This window comes from Protopterus annectens, chromosome 7.part0 (assembly GCF_019279795.1).
Source record: "Protopterus annectens isolate FY-2018-M chromosome 7.part0, PAN1.0, whole genome shotgun sequence".
Classification (NCBI taxonomy): domain Eukaryota; kingdom Metazoa; phylum Chordata; order Ceratodontiformes; family Protopteridae; genus Protopterus; species Protopterus annectens.
The window spans coordinates 1,706,550,002-1,706,576,826 of NC_056739.1; the positions used below are offsets into that span (position 1 = coordinate 1,706,550,002).

Below are 26,825 nucleotides of genomic sequence, written 5' to 3' on the forward strand. Positions count from 1 at the left end.
CTCCTGTATGAATAAATCCAATCCAAAGACCTCTTTCAACTCCCAATGTGCCATCACAGTGTTGGCATAGCTACTGGCGCAGCAGGGACCCATTGCCATGCCATGGTTTTGTCTATAGTACTTACTATCAAATACAAAAACATTGTTCTCCAGGACCACACCCATGAACTTGACCAAATCAATGAGCTTACGATCATACTCACTCTGACTCATCAGGTATCTAAGCAAATACTCCACCCCTTGTTTACTGGGTATCACTAAGTAATGACACCACATCAAGTGTGCACAACAAATACTCCCTAGACGTATCAAAAGTTTCCATAAATGAATACAGGTCTTGAAGAAACTGCTTAGTGTCTTTCAGGACCACCCTAGACTTATCCAATACAGGTCTAACATACTTCTCAATAAATATCGAGAAGAGTTCTGTAACCAGCGGTCTGAAAGGTGGGGTCACTGGATTTTTATGCACCTTAGGGAGGCCCTGAAACAAAGGTGTGAGTGGTGAATCCACAGTTAACTATTGTACCAACTCCATCGAAACAGAAAAACTCAATAAATACTTATTCAACAAAAATTGCAATTCCTTAGTCATGCTTTCAATCCATCCAGTATCGACACATTCATACGTGTCATGATCTAACAACATATTATTGATGGAGTCATAGTAAAAGGCCCTGTTCATGACCACTGTCATGCCACCTTTATCTGTGGGGCGTATCACAATAGATTCATCCCTGCGTAAAGACTCTAATCCATCATTCTCAGATTTACTCAGGTTAATAAATCTTTTTACCAGCATACTTATCATTAAAAACTGTATGCATCTCATCCTCACAGATCCTACCAAATACCTTGGGGACAGGATGGTTAATGGGTACAAAATTACTGGGCCTCTTAAAGCCAAACCTTATATACCAGCATACCTCATTGGGCTGGACTACAGGCTTTACAGTATTGGCTTGAACATTCGTCTCTATATCCACCTGGATTTAATACACTATTGGTATGCATGGCAGAACACGTACTTAACAAAAATGTTTTTTATTTCCAGGGAGAATGCTGTTGGCAGCTACAGGGAACTGCTATGGAGCATCCTTTGCTCTCATATATGCAGACCTTTTCATGACCTTTTTTGAAGAATGTATGATTTACAATCCCCTCCATAACCTGTATATGGTGGAGATTGATATCTGGCGCAGGTATTTGGATGATTGCTGGATGGTGTGGCGGGCAGATGAGTCATATCTACAGGAATTTTTGGAATATCTGAATGGAAATATATGGGGCATAGAGTTTACTGTAACATCAAATCATGACACCATTGATTTTTTGGATGTTATAGTTTACAGGAATGAAGATCACACTCTGAATACCAAGACCTGTCGTAAATATCCACAGTACAATACTCTGCTCCATGCGTCAAGTATGCATCCACGCCACACCATCCGGAATATACCCAAATCATTACTAGAATATAAGAAACGAGCAGCCACACTGGAGGAATCTACTCTCAGGTTTGTAACTACATATGGACGCAACTATAATGTTATAAGGAATTTATTAGACACCCATTGGAATATACTTTTGGCAAATGAGGAATTAAGGAGACATTTAGGTCCTAAATGCATGTTTTCATACAGACGTGGAAAAACATTGGGTGGCCTATTTTCTCATTATAAGCATAAGGAGAGTGGGGGTGCCATATATCAACAAATGACCATGACTGGAGACAAACTTTTGGGTACTTTCCCGTGTGGACATTGTGGGTCATGCCAACATGTAAGTAAACATAAACAATTTACCAGTGCCAACACCAGCAGAGTGTACAATTCAAGGGTGTTTGGTAACTGTAGTAGTAGTTGGATTGTTTACTTGGCCACTTGCCAATGCTCAGCTTTTTATGTTGGCCAGACTTCTCGCTCACTTAGAATTAGAATGACTGAACACAAAAGTGACATTCGTAATAAAAAAGAAACCAATGCCCTATGTAGACATACCATCAAATACACTAATGCCAAGTTTATGTTTATGATCATAGATAAAATCACAGGTGACAGAAGTAACCAACAGGGTTGGCATACCATTTTAAATCATAAAGAAAAATATTGGATCATTAACCTTGGGGCATTTTTCCCTCCAGGTCTTAATGATCATTTGTAAAAGTTTTTGAGAAGTTTTGTATATTTGGCGAATCCACTAGCTATTGGTAGCTGTGGGTACATATTCTTCTGAGGCCTGAATATGTTCATAATCGGTATAAGTGTATGTATACATTTATATTTAGTTGAACATGTTTTCTGATTAATCATTGAATATACCAAGTTATTCCATTTGATATGTAGGAATTTTACATTATTTGTAAAACTGGAGAACTTTATAGGACATATGTCCTTTTTGATAACATGTTCATATATGGTATGTCATTCATATATATATATATATATATATATATAGATAGAGAGATATATATATATATAGAGAGAGAGATATATATATATATAGAGAGAGAGATATTAGATATATATATATATACATTTTTTTTATTTCTCTTGTGATATACATACATTTTCTTATATATTACAGTATTTACACTTTATGTGTTCTGACGTGTTCTGATATTCTATGCTTTGCGTAGGGCTTATGGGATATGCTCCTTTATGTAGAGTTGTATTTGGCAGTAATGATGTACTTTTGATTAATGCTTATATAAAATTGCATATTTGTTTTTATATAATTCTTTATTATTTCATTACCTCTTTATGTTATGTTTTACTATGTTCTGTACATTATCATTAATATTGTCATGTGAATTTTGATGTTTTAAACGTGACAATGTGCTTTAACTATTATGCTGGGCTATACCATGTTTTCCATTGGTTGGGGTTGTGTATAAATAATCACTACTCTCATTGGAGGAAGAACTCTATTCACTGATGAAGGCTGGGTAGCCAAAACCAGTTTGAATATAAATATATTTGAAAATGAATATTGAATAAATATTTAAACGTTTACTTCAGATTTCAGTGTCTTTGTATTGCGATTGCTGGCCGTTGGTGTTTGGTTTATAAATGACATACCCAGTATGAAGAACTTTAATTTCAGTCTCACTCATTAGACAAGTTAGTATTAGTAACTGCAAGGTTCCCACATCTTCTCGAGGGTGGGATAATTCACTGGTCCTATGTGTTCTTTCCTCTTGGTGAGTCCCCAGTTCCTTGAATGATTCGACCCTTTCTCGTCCTCCTGTCAAATTGGAAAAGGTGGTTTTGCAAACCCTTGTCAAATACTGGACAGGTTCCTTTCTCCTAATGACCAAAGGCTGCTGAATTGCCTCTGGGGTGGAAGGGAAACTATTCTGAGGGGGATGATAAGTGGTCTTAGCTAAACCATCTCCCTCAAAGGGCATATTGGCTAAATCCACTGACTCCACACATCCTGCTCCTCCACTGGTAGTATTAATACACACGGGTGTCGTCAACACTCCTCTGATCTCAGCAGGTGGCTCCTTGCGAGAGCTGGATGGACACCCTTGTTGGACTGCTCTAGACTCAGTTCTGGGCCACGAAAAGACATGTCCAGCTCTAAAATCAGAGATGTCTCTGTGTAGTCTCTCTTTTGGGCTACAAGCTGTCCCTCATACATGATGACATTGTTGACACAATCCCTTCTATTGCTTTATCAGTCATTAGTACAGGAAAAGTAGCATAAAGCAACTCCTGTTGCTTCTCTATGTCCCGTACAAGCCTCTCTTCCTCCAGCCTAAAGAAATCGATCATCAGTCGCATGTAACCAAAACTCGCGTCAAGATTCAATTTCTCCCAACTGGTGAGCAACTCTGGGTACTGTGTACCATACGCTGGCATCTTTAAGACCCTCAACCCTCTGGGTACAACCTTAAATTGAAAACATGCCTCAAAATGAAAATGTTGCACCTACAACCTTTTACGTTTAAAAAGGTTATCATCAAGGTTATTCAACTGCATGCGAAAGGCTGGTCTATCGAACTCCTCATCAGAGACAACTTCCTCATTAGTAGCTCCCACTTTAATTCGCATCACTAATTAACAGGCCACCAAGTCCATTCAACCTATTCACACCACTTTGTCCAGGTGAAATGGAACTCTAATCATTTACAGCCAAACCATGACTCTCAGTCATACTCTAGTGGATGACCAACAAACAACTGATAAGAACAGGAAAAATCACCCACAGAGTAAACTCGCTGCTGTAAAACAAGACCACAAGTATAAATGAAGCAAAAACAACAACAGTGCGACACACAGCAAGCCTATAAGAGTGATAAAACAAGAGACTTTAATGTGCACAAAAAATACAAGTAGGTTAGCGCTTTCACCACGATACAGTGGCTTCCTCAGATCATAAACACTGCAAAAAATAAAAACGCTCAACATTGTGAATCCTAAAATTATCCAATTGGTATGCGATGATGTCCTCTCGCTATGCATCACCAACATGGGAGCTTCTGCTGCTATGATCAAGTAGGTTTAACTGTTTTTATTGGATAATTGTTTTTGCTTCATTTATACTTGTGGTCTTGTTTTATGGCAGTGAGTTTACTCTGGTGATTTTTCTTGTTTTTATATATATATATATATATATATATATATATATATATATATTTGTGTGCGAGCGCTACAGAATTCTGAAAGCCCAAAATGCTGAAAACACACAGGATACCAACACTTACTATATTCCAGCACAAGTACATACAGAAACAAAACACAAACTATATTACTGTTCTCCAAGTATAAGCGGGGGTGGGGGCTGCGTCCCCCACACCACCTTCTACTTAAGTATATCAACTCCAAGACTGCACTTAGTGTAGTGAAGTGCAATCTCAGAGTTGATATATTTGTAGCGGGTGTGGGGGGCACAGGGGGGTTGGCCCCCCTGCATATATTTGAAGGGTAATATGCTTCTGTAAGTACTTGTGCTGGAATATAGTAAGTGTTGGTATCCTGTGTGTTTTCAGGATTTTGAGTTTTCAGTATTTTGAACTTTTAGGATTTTGGGTTTTCAGGATTCTGTAGTACTCCCATTTCAAACTGACTTTATAATAGGCATATAGTGAGCTTTTTTTTTATCCAAGTAATACTTTCTGTATATATTCAACAAAGTATAAATAAAAATAAATATTTTGCACATTCGGCAGTTCAATCCTTATGGTTACAATTTACTCTCAAATGTCCATAGGTCTGACTGGGTATGGCTAAGGTGCCGGGTGGTTAACAGCCCATCTCCCTAGCTCTGCTATCTAATTTAGATTTCTGACAGAAAGTTTTAAAAAACTCAGACTTGGAGACCCATCATATCCTTTGATATATATTTCCTAAAGTGTTGGCTGACTACATTGGAATATTTTTTTTTTATTTGCTGAATTTTCTGTCAAAATCTTTTCAGAAATTGCTTTGACATCTTCTCAGGATGTAACTCTAAAGGCAATTCACAGGACCTATCAGTGAAAAAGGAGTTTCAAACTTTGCTTACCGCCATTAATGATTTATCCACAAAAGTAGGTAAAATGGCTAGTAAACTGGATTCATTCAAAGAATAAACTACAAAACAAATGAAAAAGTTAAAAGAAATGATAGTACAACATAAAACCAAGATTTCTGATATGGAAGAAACTCTGAATTACTTAGAGGGCAGAGTTACTTCCATACTAAGTAAAATCGATGATCTAGAAAATAGATCAAGAAGAAACAACCTGTGTCTGTATGGATTACCAAAAAAGAATGAAGGAGACAACATGATAAATTTTCTCACATCCTGGCTACCTAACATCTTGACTCTACCAGAGTCCCCTTCATGCTGCATAGAAAGAGCCCACAGATCATTGACATTTCCTTCTACCTCAAAAAAAGGTAAATTCATATCCAAGATCTATTATAGTACAGTTTCTCTCATCTGAAGGTAAAGAGTTAGTACTAAAACAGTGTGGGCAAATTCCCCAATTAAGTTCTATGACAGCATTGTAAGATTTGATAATGACTGCTCGTCTGCAGTGATTACAAGAAAAATAGAATGTATACCACTAATAAAATAATTTAAAAAAATTTCAAAGTTCATCTTTTGTTTCCTGCAGTACTAAAAATCTTTCTCCCTGATGGCATTAAATCTTTGGGGTGACAGTCAGAAGGTCGAACCCACTTCAGTCGATATCTGGAGGCCGAACAGCGACAATGTTGAACCCGACATCGTTGAAGTTCAAATCTCGACCCATGTTAAAGCCCGTTCTGAGGTTTACGGCGAGTCATATTTCGACATTGTTAGTTTCACGGAAGTGGGTCAGTGATCCCATCATTCGATGGGGTCAGGTTCGACCTTCTGATGGTAAACCAAAGTTTTGATACCTTGGTCTCTGCTGTATTTTATCTAGCATCCAATAACATATTAGATCAAACGGAAGAAATGGACTGAACTTAAGCGTTGAGCAGAGAAGAATAGTTGGAAACTAGTAGATAAGAAAAAAAAGAGACTTAAAGATAATCAATTAATCACAATTTCCTTGTTTTTTTATCCTTTTTTATATTCAGTTCTCAGAAGAAGAAATTTCAGTCTCGTTGCATTTTAAAGGAAAAAAAAGGTAAATGCTTTGTATTCTCATTTTCCTTCATGTTATACTTGTACATTAATACATGCATATGATACAACATTTTATTTAGATCTAAGGTATCATAAAAAAATATATATATTATTTATATATATATATATATATATATATATACTTGCTAAGTTGTCTGTGCAGTATATTATAGTTTTGATTTGGTCTGTTGATTTGATATTCAGATAAGAAAAATGAAAATGTTTATCACTAGAAATTATTTGAAACAAGTAAAAGTCTTTCAATAATTTTAATGTGTTTCATATATTGCTTTAATGTAGCTATATGTTTAAATTTTTTTACTGAATATAATACTGAGGGACTGCTGCTGAAGTGCTTTAATATGTGAAAGTCTGATTTCTTTCTTGTAGTTTTTTTCTTTTTCTTTAACTTATTTTAAATCTTGTGCTAGCCAGTCAACTTAATTAACTTCTGTTCAAACACTGAATGAACTCAAACAGTATTTACATATGTTTAAAATCTTCACTTACTTCTTTCTTAGCTTCCCACCGAGATCACAAGCTAAAAATAATTCTCCATCAGGTTTCCCTCCTGTTTTATAATTTCTTTGATTTTAAGTCATTTACAAAAGTGTGAGCAGCACAAAACAAAACCAAACGGCCCAGGTATGATGTAGCTGGTCAGGTCAAAGTTTAAACTTGAGCTGAACATGCCATTTAAAGTGACATCTACACCTTTTTTAAGTTAAATTGAACTGTTAAATTTAATATCGAATGATGCTGGTTTTTACTTTAATCACACAGTTATATTATTTTTATAGCTAGGAGTTTAGTAATTTGTGGACAAAATGATAAAAGGAAAAAAAAAACATTTTAAAATATAAAAACTTATTTAAATATAAAACGTACTGATGTTCATATAAGAATACTGTGCAAAAAATGAATATATGCAAGTGTGCACATATGGGTGATTACCTGAATTATCAGGATTTACTAAAATAAATCTCAAAATAGGAAACCAAATAAAAAGACAAATTTTCAAGTAATAACTTTGAGATATCAACTTTTAAAATATCTCACTTTTTTGTAGTAAGTTGACTTTGGACTTCATTATTTTTAGTTCAGTGGTGCTTACAAAAGCAATTCAAACAAGCAGGGAGATCTTTGAGTTTTGCTCCTCTCTTGTGTAACGATGACTAAGAATAGTTATTAATAATGCTTGATATGACTTAAGGTATTAAAAGGTGTATCATATCTAAATTTAATATTAGAAGGTTTCAAAATTTACAGACTGTAAAACTATATAGAAATATGTAGTGAAATAGTCTTGACTGTTACTTTTGTTTGGAACTGTCATATTATTATTATTAGATTTCCATGTCTCTGTGTGTGAGTGTATATGTGTGTGTGTGTATGTATGTATATGTGTGTGTGTGTATATATATATATATATATATATATATATATATATATATGTGTGTGTGTGTGTGTAATATTAATTTTACGAGTCTGGTCAAATCAATCTGTTGAATTTCAGTATGTGTGTAGTATGTAAAGTGAATGTTATGAGAAGATATACTGGTTTAATAAACTTTCTGACAAAATAAAAATAATTAGATAGACTTAGGAGTGAGTTGCATAGGAGCTTTAGTGGGTATGCTTAAATGGCTTGGCTATTCAAGTGTGGGGGTCCTTTTTTCCCCATAGATTGTTTAGATAATGCATTTATGCATTATTTCCTTTTTTTCATTTTTGGATGTGTATGATGTATAGAAATATTGTTATATCACATGATTTCAAGTCACTCTCTCTCTCTAATGATCTACTCTCCATATAAATGTCTAAACATTTTTGTAAATAATAGCTTTTATATGAAATGTATTTCCATTAATGTGAATGGCTTATATAATAGCAAAAGAGCAAGTTTATTTAAATACTTAAAAATCTTTAATGCTCAAATTATATTTTTACAGGAGACCTATCTTAAATAGACTAAAATTTAACAATTACACAGTTTTAGTGAGTTCACATTATAAAAGACAAGAGGTATTATGATTTTATGGATAAATTAAATTTTAATGCCCAGGATTATAAATACTTGTCAAGGTCAGGAATGCTTTGCATGGTAACTAGAGATAAATGGGAAAATATACACATTAGTAAATATTTATCGGATACCAGGTCTAGGTGTTAAAGTAGTAAAGCAGCAGATTGAGGACATAGTTCAATACTCTAAAGGAAATTTAGTAATTGCTGGTAACTTTAACTGTATAGTGAATGATAGTAACATTAATACTATAAACACATGTAGGAAAATGGCAACATTAAGGTCAGTATCTGATTTTATTGATTTGTTCAGTATAGTAGATGTAAATGAATATGCAGAATCTGATTCATTATTTTTTTACACATTATTCATGTCATCATGGTCCTTACTCGAGAATTGATATTTGTGTGTATTTCAAGGGACTTAACTACAAAATTAGACAAAGCCAAAGTAATTACATGTCTAGTATTGGATCACAATGCAATCACTTTTTACCTAGATGTCTACACAAAACCATAGAGAACCATTACTAGTATACCATCTTGTATAACAAATTTTAAAGATTTTAAGGAACTTTATTTCCAGAAAGGTTTGTATTTCCTTAGTATAAATTTCACCGAAGACTCCTCGGAGATGTATGTTTGGGGCTCATTCAAGTCCTGTTTATATGGCAAAATACTAGCATGGTATATTAACAAAAGAAAGCAATGGAATAAAGGCAAAGAAGTACTGATAAGTTAAAACTCAACATACAAAAGGAAAGAAGTATTTAGTTAATGAACTGGAGAAAATAAAAAAAATATTCAGAAATATTACACCATAAAACCATGATTCAACTAGTGAAGATTAAATTTAGTTCCTACTTGATTAATCCTAGGAAACAGAAAACAATAACAAATAGAACTAAGAAGAGAATTAAATCAAACCAGATAAAAGAAGTTTATATTCCATGTACTACAAGAAAAGTATCAGACTTGGAAGGAATGTTGGGGGCTTTTAAGATACATTTTCATAATGTCACCTTGCAAAGTAAAAAAAATTGCACCCTCAAACATAATAAAATCTTTTTAAGAACAGCATTGAAAGTAAATTTATTAGATCAGCATATAAAATTAATTGATAAATAAGATTGAGTGAGCTCAAATTAACAAACATACAATTAATAAAGCTCTGGTATAGATAATATTATTCCAGAAATGTTTAAGCTTATATCCAAGGATGTTTTAGCACCGTTGTTAAAGGTGTTTAATTTGGTAAAGGAAGGGACTGGTATACTTTCTTCATGGAAATATACACTAATATCTTATTTTGAAGTCTGAGAAAACAGCAAATTAATGTGCTTCCTATAGATCAATATCTCTTGAATATTGATTATAAAATATTCATGGCATTCCACACAGATACAGTTTAACTGCTACTTCCACTTTTAATAAATATTAAACTGTCTTCATAAAAGACAGAAATACTTATGACAACATCAAAATAATCTTTTCTGTAATTGATTATATCAATTTTACAAAAGCAACATCAAAAGAATCTTTTCTTTAATTTATTTATATAAATCTTACAAAAATAAATATGCGTTTATATCAAGTCATCGAAAGCCGAAAACACGAACGCAATTTAATCGAACCTAAATAATCTAAAGCACACAATATCGAACATTCAGAACAATGAATTTTTTCCCTGGGAAAAAATTTGCTATTCCGAAACACATTCACACAACACAGGCACACCAGAAAAAAACAGCAATCCACACACTTACACTTAAAATCATACATCTAACCCTACACTAAACTATACAAACACTACTATCTATCCACTCACCTTAACCCAACCCTAAGGTCCGTCACTATCGCACACTCACCTCACCAGCACCCTAACCCTAACTCACGTAACCCGCGCCCTAAACCTAACGTCCACACAGTCACACACTTACCTGAACCCCTGTAACTTTCCACCACAGTGCTAAAAGTAGCGAAGCTCTTTCCCTAGGAAAGAATTCGATGTTCTGCAGCTTCGCTATTTTTAGCGTTTGATGCATAGGGTTTGACATTGTGGCATTCGACGTTACCGGCTTTCGATAACATTATATGAATCCATAAATATGACCCTGGTGAGCTTAGATATAAATAATGTATTTGATTCAGTAAATTGTAGTTATTTAATATTGGCTTTAGAAGAATGTGGGTTTTCACAAAAGTTTACTTTTTTAATAAAATCACTTTATGAAAGTTCTTAGCCTATGTTAAGATTGGTTCATGCTTTTCTACTTCTATTGCAATTACTAAGGGCACAAAACAGGGGTGCCCATTATCTCATTTATTATTTGCTCTGGTCATAAAGCTTTTTGCAAATTATATTAGAACAAATCCAAACATTAAAGGTATACAAATTAGAAATTCCCTAGAAATGAAGATTCAGTCCTTTGTAGATTATGTCTTGTTAACTTTAAATGATAGTGACAATTTGTTGACTTCTTTAAAGAACTCAATTAATTTTTTCAGAAACTTTCTCGTCTTAGTTTTGTCTTACTTTAAATTTAGTACTAATAAATTCTGACAAGAAAGGTTTAAATAAGAAATTCTCCCAATATATAGTTGTTGACGACAAAATTAAATATCTAGGGGTAATAAGTGAAATACTATCCACCAATTATAATACTATCTTAATTCATATAAATAATCTTGTACAAAAATGGAATAAATTCTTCTTTACTATGGAAGATTGACTGTATATAATCAAAATGATCATATTTCTGGAATTATTATATTTTATGCAAGATTTTTCTATTCCCCTCTAAACAGTATTTAAAAAGATTTAACAAAATTTTATATGGCGCCCTAGCAAACCCATAATATCAATTAATCGTCATCTAAATGACTAGGACGCAGGGGGAATAAATCTCAAGATATTGAGATTTATGTGATATCATCTACTATAAAGACAATAGCTTTATGGCTAAATAATTTTTATTCAGCTAAATGGAAGCACATACATGAAAGCGTCTGGTTGAATTCAAGCAATAGTGTCACCACAATATACAGAATTATGCAATAAAGAAAGGGTACCTCCTAATGCTAAAGTACAGCTATCAGTAACAAGTAAAAACAGTATTCAAAATGAAACGCTGTACAATAATGGCCAATGAAGTAAAGTTCTCTTGGAGAATAGGTGGTGAGGTTAAATGATACAAAACTTAAAAGTGCAACATATATAGCAAAAAACTTGCATACATTTCCAGTACTTAAATTAAATGCACTTACAAGATAGTCATGCTGTGAATGCAGTTATACCATAGCGAAATGATGGCTCCAAAGTATCCAGTTTTATGATGGCTTCAAGGACTGTTTTATTCTACATCAAGATTTTAACTTGACATGAAGATTTTAACTTTTCCTACAATAAAAGGATTTTAACTGCCATTAAAGCTAGAAGCTTTTATTTGATCTGTTAGACTGGTTAAGTTGCTATAACAGTTCATCACAGTCACATGCAGCTACTACATCTTCAGTATGGATACTTTGTATATCAGACCAAAAAGATTGGATACTTTGAAGCCATCATAAGATTGGATACTTTGGAGCCATCATTTCGCTATGGTATAACTGCATTCACAGCGTGAATATCTTGTAAGTGCATTTAATTTATGTACTGGAAATTTATGCAAGTTTTTTGCTATATATGTTGCACTTTTTTAAGTTTTGTATCATTTAACCACACCACCTATTCTCCAAGAGAACTTTACTTCATTGGCCATTGTTGTACAGCATTTCATTTTGAATACTACAATATACAGAATTGGTATCTCATAACTTTCTCTGGATGATGAGCAAACATAAGCATATAAGTTGTAAATTTATATTAGATACATCAAAACTGTTTAACAATTGCTTTAACAGAAACCCAGATATTAAAGCATGGGTATTTTTGTTATAGCCTATTGCTTGTTCTCAGAATGGTATTAATACCTTTGATGTGGCCACTATCAAAATTCTTAAAGAAAATGAGCTTATTTAGTGGCATCAATTGATAACAATCTGGTGAACTTCTAACATTGGAACAATTAAAAATAAATCAAAACAGACAACAACATGGGGCTAGTAATACAGGATTTAAGACAATATGTTATAGTTTAGAGTCAATGACTCCAAATACTAAACAAAGTGTTCCTAAACTTATAGAATATGTGATCATTGTAGTAAATCATAGTGTTCAAGGAAAAGGCTATTTGTCAAAACTGTATAAAATAATCAAAAGCTCGTCTCATCCCCCACAAGAGGAGATAACATTCTGGACTTGGTTCTCACCAACATGGGAGACCGCTGCACCACTGCCATAGTATGTTGTTCCCTGGTGAGATCAGATCATTGGTCTGTCTCATTCAAAGTCCCCCCCAGCCATAACTAGGCTAAAAAAACTTCTCAAAAGCTGATTACAGCCTCCTAAAGGAGGGTATAAGTAGCTTCTCACCACTGCCCCCCTCAGAGGATGCAGACAACTGTGATTAACAGTACGCCAATGCAGTATACAAGCACCTGTGCAGGATCTATATTACCATGTTGACAGGGCTGTTCTTCGGACACCTTTATGTCGACACATACACACCAGAATACCAATATCTCGAACGGCCACAGAAGTGACTTTTTTCCAAGGGAAAAATATCACTTGGCCAACAATAAACAAAACAAACCGACAGACACAATGAAGTGGGGGGCTTCAGCCCCCCACCCCCCTACTTAAATATGCCAACTCCGAGATCACACTACAGTGGAGGAAATAGCAAATTCCCAACAACGGCCAGGTGATTTTTTTTCCCTAGGGGAAAAAAATCGCTTTTGTGGTCATTCGAAATTTTGGTATTCCGGTGCATATGTGTCAGTGTAAGGGCGTTCTATGAACAGCCCTGTTGACATGGTAATATAGACCCCCTGTACAGCTGCATGGACTTAGCCATACCCAAAAGAACTAAAGCTTGCTTCTCAAGGAAAAAGAAACCTGTCTGGTGGATATCTTCTATCAACAGGCTTTAAAACAAAAGGAAGAAACTGTTGTCCAAGGGTAAAAAGGAACGAATTCCAGATTGGAAAAACTGCCTCTTGGCCTCAACAAGCAAATTAGATCACTAGTGAAAACCTTCAAAGCCAATTATGAATCGAAACTAACCTCCGAAACAAAGGGAAACCACAAAGCCTTCTTTAGTTACGTCAGAAACCTCCTTGGCAAAGCCCATGTTTGTTCCAAATTAGTACTTAACGGTATCACTTACACTGATCCTGTTAATTTGGTCAACCTGCTAGCAGATAGGTTCACTGCAAACTTCACCCCCCCTGTCCCCCCACAAAGGCCCATTCAGCATCCCCAATACTTGCCCCGCACCTCACATCTCCATAGATAAGTGTTAAAGGCTCCATCCAAGGCAAAGAACACAGCTTCTGTGGGACCTGATAGTATCAAAGGCTGTATTCTTCACCATCTCCAGCAAGAACTAGCATCGCCATTGAGCACCCTAATTAACCACAGCCTAAGTACAGGCTTCATTCCAGCAGAGTGGAGAACTGCCATTGTCATCCCTTTGCACAAAGGCGGTGCCACTACCGACCCTGGAGACTATCTCCCATTAGCTTGACAAGTGTGATTTGTAAAGCTATGGAGCATGTTGTTATGGATCTAATAAACAAGGACGTAGGCAATCTCCACGCACTTGACCCCACCCAGTTTGGATTCATCAAGGGTAGATCTTGCCTGTTGAACCTGGTTGACGTCTTTGAGACTGTCACCAAGGCCCTGGATGAGGGAAAGTCAGTATACACAGCTTACCTTGACTTGTCCAAGGCCTTTGACACAATCCCCCACTCTGGCATCATCAAAAAGCTAACACAACTTGGTGAAAATCCCTGTCTTATCAGGTGGGTGGCCAACTGGTTCACCAGTAGGACCCACAAGGTCAAAGTAGATGCTTCCACCTCCAGCAGCAGACCTGTTACTAGTGGTGTTCCCCAGGGATCTGTCCTGGAACCCCTACTGTTTGGCATCTACTTCTCAGAGGTCCAGGCAAAGACAAAAGGCCTGTGGCTGACAAAGTTTGCAGATGACTGTAAGTTGGATGCTGTCATTGACTCCCCAAATTATGTTAACATACTGCAAGAGGGTCTCACAGTAACAAATGACTGGTGTCAAAGTCTTGGCCTTAAGTTAAACGCATAAAAATGTATTATCATACCATTCGGCAAAAACATGGCCCCTCCTGATACCACATCAAAGGCAACCCCCCTAAGCACACAACCTGTGGGGAGAGATCTGGGTACTCAGGTTGACAACAATCTTATATTCGACCATCATGTGGCGGCAGTGGTCAGAAAATCCTTTTACTTGGTTCATCTCCTAAGTAAAGGGATTGTTTCCAGAAAAAAGCAGGTTATTACCTCTCTGTGCTCCTCCCTCATTAGGTCAATAATTGAGTATAATGCCTTGTTTGGTATGTACCTCTCCAGACACCTGCACCAACTGGAAAGGCCACAGAAATACCTCACAAAGATAATCCATGGCCTCTAACACCTGCCATATTGGAACAGGCTCAAATCACTATCACTCTACTCTGTGTCATACAGATTGCTAAGAGGTGATCCGTGTCTCGCCTACAAGGCAGTTTCGGACCCTGCCCTACTAGAGATGCTCCATATCCATAAGTCTAACTCCTTGTGCATTACCCACTCAAAAGGCCTAAATCTAATATGCAACATTAACAAAACCTGCTGGAGAGACAGGTTTGTCTCCTAGAGGCTGCCTTCCCTCTGGAATAGACTTCCCATACATGTCAAACAGAGTACTTCACAAATCCTCTTCAAGTGCAGCCTTGATGAGTGGATGGGAAGCCACATATTTGTCCCAGGGGGTTCCACCTGTGTCTCTCATTGACAGGGGTGACAGGTGCTAACTGAGGTTTCTTTTTTGGGGATAAACTTTTGGCTAGGTTTGTAAGGGCCTCAGGGCCATTAGCCTAGTACCTTCCTATGATAAAAGTATGAAAATATACTATAATACATACAAAACAATTAATAATCATTTTCCTAGTGATAATTTTAAAAGATTAATGCTAGTTTCTTATAAACAAAATTCCCTATCAATAAAATCCAAGTTATTTTCATGGAAATTTATCATAGATCTTTTATAAGTCCTCATAAATTAGAGTTGATGTTTGGACAAGAGTGTGGTTGCTGGAGGTGTAAAATAAGTTCGAAGGCATTCTGGCAACATATGTTGTCACTTACTTAAAAGTTTTTGGGAAAAAGTAAATTATTTTTTTACACAGTTTTTAATGACAACTTTCAGTTGTCGAAATCTTTAATTTTGTTTAATGTTCCTATACCTTTATGTATACCTAGAATAAAGTTTTGAATATTTATGGACTCTCCTAGCCATTGCACGTAGGATAATAATAAATCTGAAGAGAGAACTTTCTCCAACATTTAAAGACTTTAGAAACATGGCATTGATTGTTTCTCGAATGGAGCTAACAACTCTAAATAAGAGAACAGAAAAGATTGCATCTTATTACATCTCTTGGCGAAAAGTTGTGGAAATACTAGATGGAAATGACTGAGAAGAGCATCAATTTAAAATATTTTTCTTTTTTGAATGACAAAAATTGTATTTATTAACTTGCACAACCTTGTAAATAGTTGGGTGTGTTGATGTTGTTTTTTTTTTTTTTTTTTTTAATGTGGTTACTTTTGCTGTTAGCCTAAAATAGTTTATTTTATTATATGACAAATTGCATTTCATTTTAAAAAATACTCAATAAAAATATGTGAAGAAAAAAGTCCATAGGTCTGTCTTTTTTTTTTTTCTTCAGTGATATTTCAGATCCAACGTATTTGATAGGATAGTTTACTCTGGACACCTGAACGTCCTTCTGGGACAATTTTTGCTGCCTAAGAATTTATTTGATAACTAGACCAGAGGTGTCTGTTTCAGTAACTCTTGACTGACATGACACACGCAGTCTGTCAGCAGTACAGATTGCAACAGTTAGTTCCGGTTATTTATATTTGTTGAACCTCTATATATTTGTCTTGTACATATTGCTTCAATTTCTTCTATAAAACTTTTTCTTTCCTGAGAGCAAAGTAGGACTTTAGTTAGGCTGCTTGACCAACTGTTTCAGCTTCTGACTGCAACATTTCACATGGATTTTGTAGTATTACCCTGTCTCTGATGTGTGAAGCTAGGGGTGTTCTGCGCTTTCGTTCATAATCGTATTTCTCCACCTATTTTCTCTCCTGCACTTACTTCACTTAATATTGATTTTCAGTCTTTAGTAATACAGTATATGTAGGGAATTTGCTTTTCATCTTTGAGCAATGGAGCCCCTTCATTGGAGTATTCTTGTATTCCAAAACTGAAATGACTAACTTAATAATTTATTTACACGGTTAGTCCAAATAGGCAAATTACCTTTTTCAGGAGAGAGCTAAGGTGGTATTCATACTAACCATGAAAAATTTGGGCAATACACCTGTGAACTCTTACAATTTTCAATAAACTCATTGGGATTATTCACATCCACCTGAGCTTCCACCAGCTCAGGCTGATGGGCTTCAGTTTAAAGTCTTATCTAAAGGACGGCATCTTCAAGAGTGCAGCACCTCAGTTATGCTGTACTGCAGTGTCGGTATTGGTAAATTAATGCAATTACCTGTTGTGGGAATAGAACCACAGTATTCTGTTCCAAACTTGAGTGCACTGCCTATTGAGCTACTGTGACTACCTTTTATGTAGTTGTTTCGCAAAAGACTTTTGACTGGATATGTCCACTTGTTATTTTTCATCTTGTTCAAATGCTGTTTAAATTCCCACTTTTGCACAGAATCCCTGATCTTTGTGTTTAGGATCATTGTCAGATGTAAGAATACCAGATGTCACCTCTCTTGAGAATGCAGTCATTAATGCACTATTCACATTTTGCACATTATGTATGTAAATTTGAAACATTGATCACTACATGCACCCTACATGGTGTCTTTGAACTGAAACAAATGGATGCCTACTCCATGCATTGATATGCTCTTCAATAGTAGGATAGCCTTGGAGCATATTGATCAATATTTCTTTGCTTTTATTATTACTATGGTAGCCATGGCAGATGTCAAAACTATACTATTTATTCTACCTGAGTCAGTCTATGTTAATAATATTACCAGTTCATTGTATTTCTGTTTCCTTGCAGTTTATTTGCAGATATGATTCATGTATTATATCAAGCATCTGTCTTCAGAGTTCGTTGGTAACTGTTATTTTGTCAGCGTTGAACAGTAAGCCCTGGATACAACTTTTTTCTGTATTGAAAAAAAAATATGACTGAAGTTTCTTTTCATACCAGTCATTTGTAATTTGACCAAATCTTTAATTGTAACATATTTTAATAACCAGTTCATATACCCAATCAAGAAATAAATACTATCATTTTCTTCCCACCAGGATGAGGGAGTATGTGTAGACCACTCACTCCCACTCTCCATACCCAGCTCTTCCTCCTGAGCCCCTAATCAAACTCAGGTTGTCTGTGTCATAGTCTGGACTTCATCCATGCTACACTGGTATTTCTTTTCTTCTGCATTATCAGCTGTATTATTAGCTAAATAAGTATCTGCTTTTCATTTTTTCTAACAATTCTTCATTCATTTCTGTTAAGTGCGGTCTTCTCACTGGATCTACTATGTTAGGTTCTTTGCCTGGCTTGTATTTTACTTTCAGATCATGTTTCTATACTTTAAACTGTTCTCAAATTTACCTTGTACAAAGATGTTCTGAATATGCTTTAGGGTTTGTGCTCTTTTTTCTCCTAACATATTCAGTATTTTTTCTTATTTTGTACACTGTAGCCAAACAGCTCTTTTTTTCTCTATAAGTGCATCTATAAATGTTGTTGACAAATAGACAACTGATTTTTTGTAGGATCAAGTCTCCTGTACCATTTCCTTGACATCTATATAAAAAACAGGAGATTTATATTAACTTTGGAGTTTCCTCTGTTGATGTTTTGAGCATTTCAAAATTTCTTGTTCATGGCTGCATTCCTGAGATATATCTTGCTCTACAAGCTTCCTTAGAAACATAGTTGTCTTAGTCATATATATTTTTTCCCAAATTCTTTTGTCAGGAATTTATGCAAATGTAACAGTGTACCAAACAATATAAAATACAATAAGCAAGAAACATACAGGTTCTTGTAACTAATGTACAACTGTTTACAATGGTGGTGCTTGATAACTCTAGAAATATATCAGCCTTTGGTACAATATATGGACTAGGTGGTTTTAAATGCAAGAAGAGTGTAGGTTATTACAGAAAAATGCAAAAGGTGCTGATAAAGAATATTGCAAAAATTGTTTATATAATTATATCTAGGATTTTGGTCCAACAATGTAATGAATATGAAAGATGATGTTTATTATGTATTGTAATTGTATATATATTAAGTACAAATTTTACAAAATACTGAATGAATCCTAGAAATCTCCATAATTCCTGCTTGTCTTTTCGCTTTGGGATTTACATAAGTCTTCTGTTTTTCTGTCTGGTTTTAGTCCCCTTGATATTAAACTATAAAACATTTATTTTAGGTTTGTCGCTCTTATTTTACAGTTTTATAAATTCTCCCAATTTACCTTTAAATTCTGCTATCTTAATAAATGTATTGGGTGTAGCATTCTCTTATGATGTGTCCAACTCCACAATCTTAAATCATCAGTAGAGTTTGACACCTTCTGAGCCTTGAATTGCTTTTTGGAATACTTCTTTGGAGCTGTTCGTCTTGATCATTAGCTGCTTGGATCTCTCCTATAACTTCCACCTCCTTCTGATACCATCTAAAGGGAAGGAAGAGGACTGGAAATCCTTGGTACTACTAATATTATCCCTCTGGATAAGGTCATTGCTAATAGTGGGAGAAAGAGAGACGGTGCAGAGTCAAAGCCAGCAGCAAAATATATGCTGCATAGTGTTCCTAGGGATTTTCTAAGCCCTACCCCCATCCTACCGATTATTCTTTAGGCTGGACAAGTAGTGCAGCTTGGCCGTCAAGGATATGTCTGTCCCATGACCTAGAGCAGTTACTATTTCTTAGTCAACCTGCACTGCAAATCAGGTGATCTCCTCTGAGCTCGTCCCTCCACCAGAACTGAACAAGAGATCTCTCCAGCAAAACAGAACCTTCCCTACTCAAGATGAGCATACCTATATTTTCAGTAAGCTGTGTCAGAAGCCTGAGCTGAAAATTGATTCCTGATCACCCTGGCTGTTGTCAGGGCTTTATCCATATGTGCCATTTGAACAAGCTAACTTTTTGCAATGTATCTGATAGATATTACTTAGAATTCCTTTTAATATTTCATATCTGCCTTTTTAATGGCATATTAAATATGGATCTGTATCAAAAGAATTAATTAGCAGAGGATCAAATTTGAAAACAATGAGACTGGAATGCTGAATGTTCAAATTAACGCGGCCTCATATCAGCAAAGTCAAAACACCAAACCTACACACATCAGGCTAACACTGCAGTACACAAACAGAAGTTTTCGCAAGACATAAAGCCCCTCCTGCACCCCCACACATCCCCTGCTAATTATATGTACCAACTCTGAGACTGCATTGCAGCTGGTAATGGGCAAGACACCAAAGAGTTTACTATCATATATTCGACAGTCCAAATAAATTCCTACCTTAAATATAGACTAAGAAGTTTGACTAGGAATGTCGAGAAGGTCAGCATGTTGCAAACACACTTCCTGTTGCAAATTCAACCTTTCTCGACATCTGAAGACTGCAGTACAAAACTGCACATCACGTGACGTGACAATTTTTGCAGGGAGTCTCCTTCCACCCCCCGCAAATTATATATTCCAACTCCGAGACTGCATTACAGTGGGTAAAAGGGTAAATTTCCTGATTCCCCACTGTACCACAATCTCTAGTTATAAGATCGACCTTGTATGTGCGAATGCACTGTGCATTTGCTGAACTGGGACTCGCACAGATGAAGGTTTAGCAACACTGGATTCAGCCAACCTTACTTCGACATCCTGTGGTCGCCGAACCTTCACTCAAAATTGTGATTGTAAACCTACCAAAGACAGCTGTACTGTGGTGATCTCGTGCAATACCTCACCTGCCCTCTTCAATGTTCTGACTTTTGCTGATGTGAGGCTTTGTTTCTTTGAATGTTCAGCATTCTGTTCTCCTTGCTTTGAAATTCTGTATTGTGGTGATTCATTCAGTTGCTAGGGACCCTTAAATATACATAGTTTGGAACATTGTTTACCCAGTTACCAAATGTAAATAAATAAAATAATGTCTGACTGGGCTAAAAACAGAAGCCCATTTTCAGCGGAGACCCAGGGAAAAAAAGCTTCCAAAAAATAACAAGTTTGCAAAATTTATACATTGGTATTGCAAGTTCTAGTATTACAAAGATTTCTTTGAAAGTTTACATAAAAATATAGTAAAGAGTAAAATCAAGTTTTTACAAGATTCAGAGAGTCATACTTCAAGCCATAAAAAAAAGAGTCAAATGTAATATCAACCAAACAATTTAAACAGAGTATATTGAGTTTCTCAATAAGTGGAGACACAGTAGACGGGAAGTTTGTATGCTTGACCAGAGGTAGTACAGGAGCATAGCCAGTGATTGGAGAAGAGTTTGTAAGGAGCTGTTTGAAGCTACGGGTATTGGTTATAGATAGTAAATGCTGGCAAAGGGAATTCCAAGTTTTGGCTATTGAGTAGCTGTATAAAGAATCGCCATAAGCACTGTGCATTTTGACAACTTTGAGTAAGCTTTTTTCAGCAGACCTGAGTGAAGTAAGTTGGGAATAGAGTTGTACGAGGTTAGATAGAGCTAGGCAATAGACAGGGTTATGAATAACAGAGTGGGCTACTATTAGTTGGTTTAGGGCTAGTAAGTATGGGAGTTCAATCCAGTTTAGTTTCTGAAGGGCTGTACAATGGTGAACTCTGTGGGCAAGGTTAGTGGCAAATTTGGCAATTTTATTATAGCAAGCTTTTAGGCTATTCAGATCAGATTTTCTAAGGTTTGTAAAGACTTGTGAACAATAGAGAAGGGTGGATAGTAGGTGAGTTCTGGCAGTTGCTATTATAAGATGGTAAAGATGTGGTTTAGCCCTGTATAGAGCATCTAATTTTGTGTGGACTTTTTTAGCTGTGTAGTCAGTGATGCCATCAGTTGTTGGGGGTGCAGTGGTTGGTTTTCCTGGGTTTAGGAGGAGGTTGGTTTTCCTGGGTTTAGGAGGAGGTTGATTGCCAGAATTTCTGAGGGTTGTTTTGGAACTTTTAACATGATTGGAAATATGTCTTTTTGTCCTGTCTAATTTGGCTTTTGGCTAGATTGTTTAGCTATCGGTAGGTTGCATAATTATTACTATTTTTCATTTTTGCAATAGTGAGTCCAGGCTTTGGCATGCTGTTTTAAAAGGAGAATAGTCTCTTTAGTTAAGTAGGAAAGTTGGTTTGACCCTAGAACGTATATTCCTGAAAGGAGCAAGATTATTTAAAATTTGTGGGAATGCATTATCAAAGTACTGGACTGCAAGATCCAAACTGAAGGTTTTTAGGGGTGACCAGTCATATTCTTGTAGGTTGTTGAATAGAGATGTGGAGAACTGTTTTATATTGTGTACATATCTATATGTAATATTTATATTCTGTGTACATTTTCTAATAAGATAAGTGAGGTGGTGATCACTGAGAGAATCGGGGAGGCAACCTATGTCGTAGCTGTAATTGGATTTATTTGTTAGGATCCAGTCTAATACAGACTGCTTGTCTGAGACCTTGTCTATGTGTGTAGGTTGAGAAATATTTTGGGTAAAGGCATAAAGGTTGATAAAGTTGGTTGGGGAGGTTGAAGAGCAGGAAACCAGTCTAGATTAAAATCACCAAGTATTATAGTCTCTCGAGAAAAGTTGGAGGATGCCCATTCTAGAATAGTGTCTATATGAGAGAAGTTATTAGCGGATGGAAGATAGATGGCTATTAAGATGATGGATTTTTGGGCATTGATTTGTAAGCATGTTGTTAAAATCTCAGATGAAGGAAGCTGAGTTGGTGTAATGGAGAGTTGATGTGGTCCTTGTACATTATGGCAATACCACCCTCACGTTTGATTAATCTATATTTTCTGATAAGACAATAGCCAGGAAGAAGTAATTTCTCAATTTTTGTGTGGCTTTAGCCAGGTTTCAGTAATTATGGCTATGTCAGGGGAGTAAGGGTGGCATGGAAGTCTTAAATTTTATTGCAGAGGATTCTGAGGTTAAAGTGTATAACCAGCAGGTCTGAGTTAGATGATTTAAGTGGTGTGAGGGGGTAGTTATTGTTTGTGGAGTTTTGAGGGAGAGTTTGGTCAATAGTAGTAGAGTGGGTGGACACTGGGTTTGAGTGTATGTCTGATTGGAGTTTGATAAGGGTAAGCCAGTGTAATGTGAGATATTTTAGTCTGGAGAAAAGTTTAAGTTCATCTAAGAGATGAGAAAGGCAATTGGTATTATAGAGTTTGGGTGAGAAATGTATAAAATTAAGATTGTTGAGTAATTGAGGAGAAATATGTACAGTGTGTCACTAGTGTTGTATATGGTCAGGAGTGTAGGAAGTGTTAATGAGTGATAAAGCATGAGATGTTGGGTGTGAAAGGAGGTTAAGAACAGGATAAAGTTAATATGGATAGTAGGGTTGTGATTGGTTTGAGTAAGGCCATGGCAGGGAAAGAAAAGCTTTAGAGCTAAGAGTATTAAGAGGGTGTGTTTGTAGTGGATACAGGGTTAGACTAGTAAGTTTGTGGTTATCAAAAAAGAAAAAATGTAAGAGAGTTGGTAAGGGAGAAAGAAGAAAGATAGTTTGTAAGTCTTAGTGAGTGTGAATGTAGATGTATTAGTAAAATATGAGGTGTCTGAATGAGTGGGTGGGACCTTGAAGTGTGATTTGCTGGTCAGGCTGGTGAGGTCAAGGGGAGTGGTTTGGATAGGTAAAAATCTAATGAAAGAGGAGGTGGGTGGGAATGGGGGTAGGGTAGGGGAGCGAAGTGAGCCTGAGTGTAGCTTGAGCGAATGGAGCGAGGCTACACCATCCCACGAACAACAGAGAGGATGAAAGAAAAACATAATGAAAAAATGTTTTGTATGGAGGAGAAGAAAGGAGCAGAGAAGGTAAGTAAAGCTGAAGGCTTACTGCCCAACACAAAGCTGTATCGGATAAGGGGAGAAGTTGTATACTACAGGGTAATGCCAGAGTGCTGTAGAAAAGAGAAAACATCAAGAGAAAAAAAACAGAAGGAAGAGAAACAAAATGGGAGGTTACAGGGTGTAGAGACAGAGTCAAGCAAGTGGGTAGAAATGGACAAAGAAGGGATTTTGGGGTGAAAAGATGTTAGAATGAAAAGATAGAGGTAGACCAAAAACTGTGGGTGTGTAAAGAGTAAGGGAGGTGGAAAAAATAAAGGGACAGGTGAAAAAAGAAAAATACAGGGTAAAACAGGCTATGGAGGAGAGAGTTACCTAGTGAGCTGAGAATGGCTGATGGCCCACAAACATAGCACACGTATCCGTCTGAGGTAGAGGCCTATTTCAGAGTACAAAAATATCTGTAGTGCACTACTAGAGTCCGGGTGGCTGTAATTGAATAAACATGCACGTTTTTGATTCTTTGTTGATAGCTGATAGAGTGGGTAGAAACCACAACTGATACAAGGCAGTGCCGCACCATATTCCAGATGTGTGGCCTCACAGGGAAGACTGTTGATACCTGGGCAATGGCTTTGGGGCTGTAAGGTAAAAAAGGAGAAAAGGGATTGAGGAGTTATGCAGGGAAGGTTGCTCCTACATTAATGACTGACAGATCCAGGGACAAATAATAAGTTTAGGAGTGACAGTAAGAGAAAAAATACTATGGAAAAAGAGCAAGCACAAGTTGTGTAAGAATGGAGATACAAAATGAGCATACACCATGTGCCACAGAATGCAGAGTGCTATTGATGGAATGAGCAGACATGCTCTTCTTTGGTCCATGTTGATATTAGCAAAAAGCGTCAGAAGGAGGCTTTACTTGAAGAAGTAAAGTAAAGAAGGAGGGTTTACTCGAGATAAATAGCTTGACTCACACTCTCTTGTTTTAAATGCGAGTATACTACAATCTAAAATATCATAATAGTGCAGTGGAATTGTGAAGTCACTGGTCAAAAGGCCAGGTTTTAGGGATAAAATGCCAAAATACTGTAATTACTAACAGCTAGACCTGCACTCATGTCAAAAAGCAGTTTGTGCAGCATAATAAAAGATATGCGCGTAAAACTTCTCTCTGTGGTGCTTAAAGCAACAAGGCATTATTGCAAATTTACTAGACAAATAAGCCAGTTATGGGGATAAGACACCTAAAATACTACAAACACTTGAATCCTAGAAAAAGGGAACTTGAGTTTATGGTAAATATTACATGAGCAAGAGACACTGCAGCTGCCCAGCACAGAATAGTAGTACATGTTTTTGAGAAATGGGGAAAATAGAAATGTGGTAAATACTGAAATAAACAAGCAGACAATAGGAGCGCATATTGCCTTATACATATGCTAAGAGAGTCTTGTCAGATTATGACCTTTAGTAGGAATTTCCTACTATTGAGAAACCACACTATATGCAGAGTTCCAGGCTCAGGACACTCAAGACTATAGCTTTGGAAACAAAAGCAGTCTCAGAATGGAAAAAAAAGCACAGCACTATTCACTATTCAACATAAAATATCAAATTGCAAAACAACAAGAGTACTACTACTAACAGCAAATAAATGTGCTACTATAAGCAAAGAGTGTAGCAGGGATACATTGCAAATAATTCAATTAAAGAAGGAAAAAAAACATGAAACTGTTTCTGAAGGAAACGGTAAATGTGCACTAGCAGAGAATGCCTCCGTTACAGTGCGGATGGTCATTAACAGCTGGTACGACAGTGACTCAGCCACCACTCATATCCAGTAAATGTAAGAATTGTAGTACATTCCTGTACAGTTTATGCAGAATAAGATAAAAAACAGCAAACTGTAGCAGAAACAAAATATTGCAACAGGAATAACTTATAAATCCCTAGAGGTAGACACCATGCCAAGACAGGATCGGGATGGGTGGGGGACGCTCAGCCAAAGCGTGTAGCACTAGGTAGAGAGGAAGGAAAAAAGATGGCGCACAGTAAAATGGGTTAGCTAAGATACCTTGGGGATGGAAATAGGACATGGGGGAGGGGAGAAAAGGTGAGGGGGGGCGTGGTAACCTTACACTGGGCCATGAGCAACAGAGAGGAGGAAAAAAAACAGTGAAAAAACGTTTTGTATGGAGGAGGAGAAAGGAGCTGAGAAGGTAAGTAAAGTTAAAGGCTTACTGCCGAACACAGAGCTGTATCAGATGTACAGGGTAATGCCAGAGTGCTGTAGAAAAGAGAAAACATCAAGAGAAAAAAAACGCAAGGAAAAGAAACAAAACAGGAGGTTACAGGGTGTAGAAATTATAGAGACGGAGAGTCAAGCAAGTGGGTAGAAATGTGGACAAAGAAGGGGTTTTGGGGTGAAAAGATGTTAGAATGAAAAGATAGATGTAGACCAAAAACTGTGGGTGTGTAAAGAGTAAGGGAGGTGGAAAAAAATAAAGGGACAGGGGAAAAAAGAAAAATACAGCGTAAAACAGGCTATGGTGAGAGGCTATGGGGAGAGAGTTACCTATCTATTCTTATCTACCAGAAACCCCGTATTGCAACCATTACTGGAAAGAACATAGTATTGGGGATTCTGAAGACCACTTCTGCGGTTATAAACAATGGGTAATGACCTCATTTAATCACTTTATTTATTGCTTGTAGACCAAAATAAATGTGAATCATGTCTTTCTTCACCAACACTGATTGTAGTATTCACCTATCATGCTATTCACCTGTTTTGCAGCTTCTGGTTGCTTCTTAATGGCCCACAAGCTTTTCATTTGCTGTAGGTTCTACTATAGTTTACTCCTACTGCAAAGCGCCACTGACAAGTATCACTGGCAAAGCTTTAGGATTTGTTTGTGTATGATATTCTGTTACCAAACTTTTCTAAGCCTCTCATGTCCATTTTGCATAGGTTTTGGGATGTCTCTGCA

General features: G+C 36.4%; 1 protein-coding gene across 9 annotated transcripts in view; it reads left to right on the top strand.

The window, feature by feature from the left end:
* ANKZF1 (ankyrin repeat and zinc finger peptidyl tRNA hydrolase 1) overlaps positions 1 to 26,825 on the top strand; it is a 450,598-nt gene that overhangs the window by 10,747 nt on the left and 413,026 nt on the right. For 5 of the 9 annotated variants that reach the window (XM_044078229.1, XM_044078231.1, XR_006365602.1 and 2 more), the window contains exon 2: positions 6,561 to 6,610. The exons of 2 other annotated variants lie outside the window; for them this stretch is intronic. The gene's annotated coding sequence lies outside the window, so the exon portion shown is untranslated. Of the gene's footprint in view, positions 1 to 1,345; positions 1,518 to 6,560; positions 6,611 to 26,825 lie in introns of all 9 variants that reach the window. 2 more of the 9 variants (XM_044078230.1, XM_044078233.1) reach the window with 2 other exon arrangements.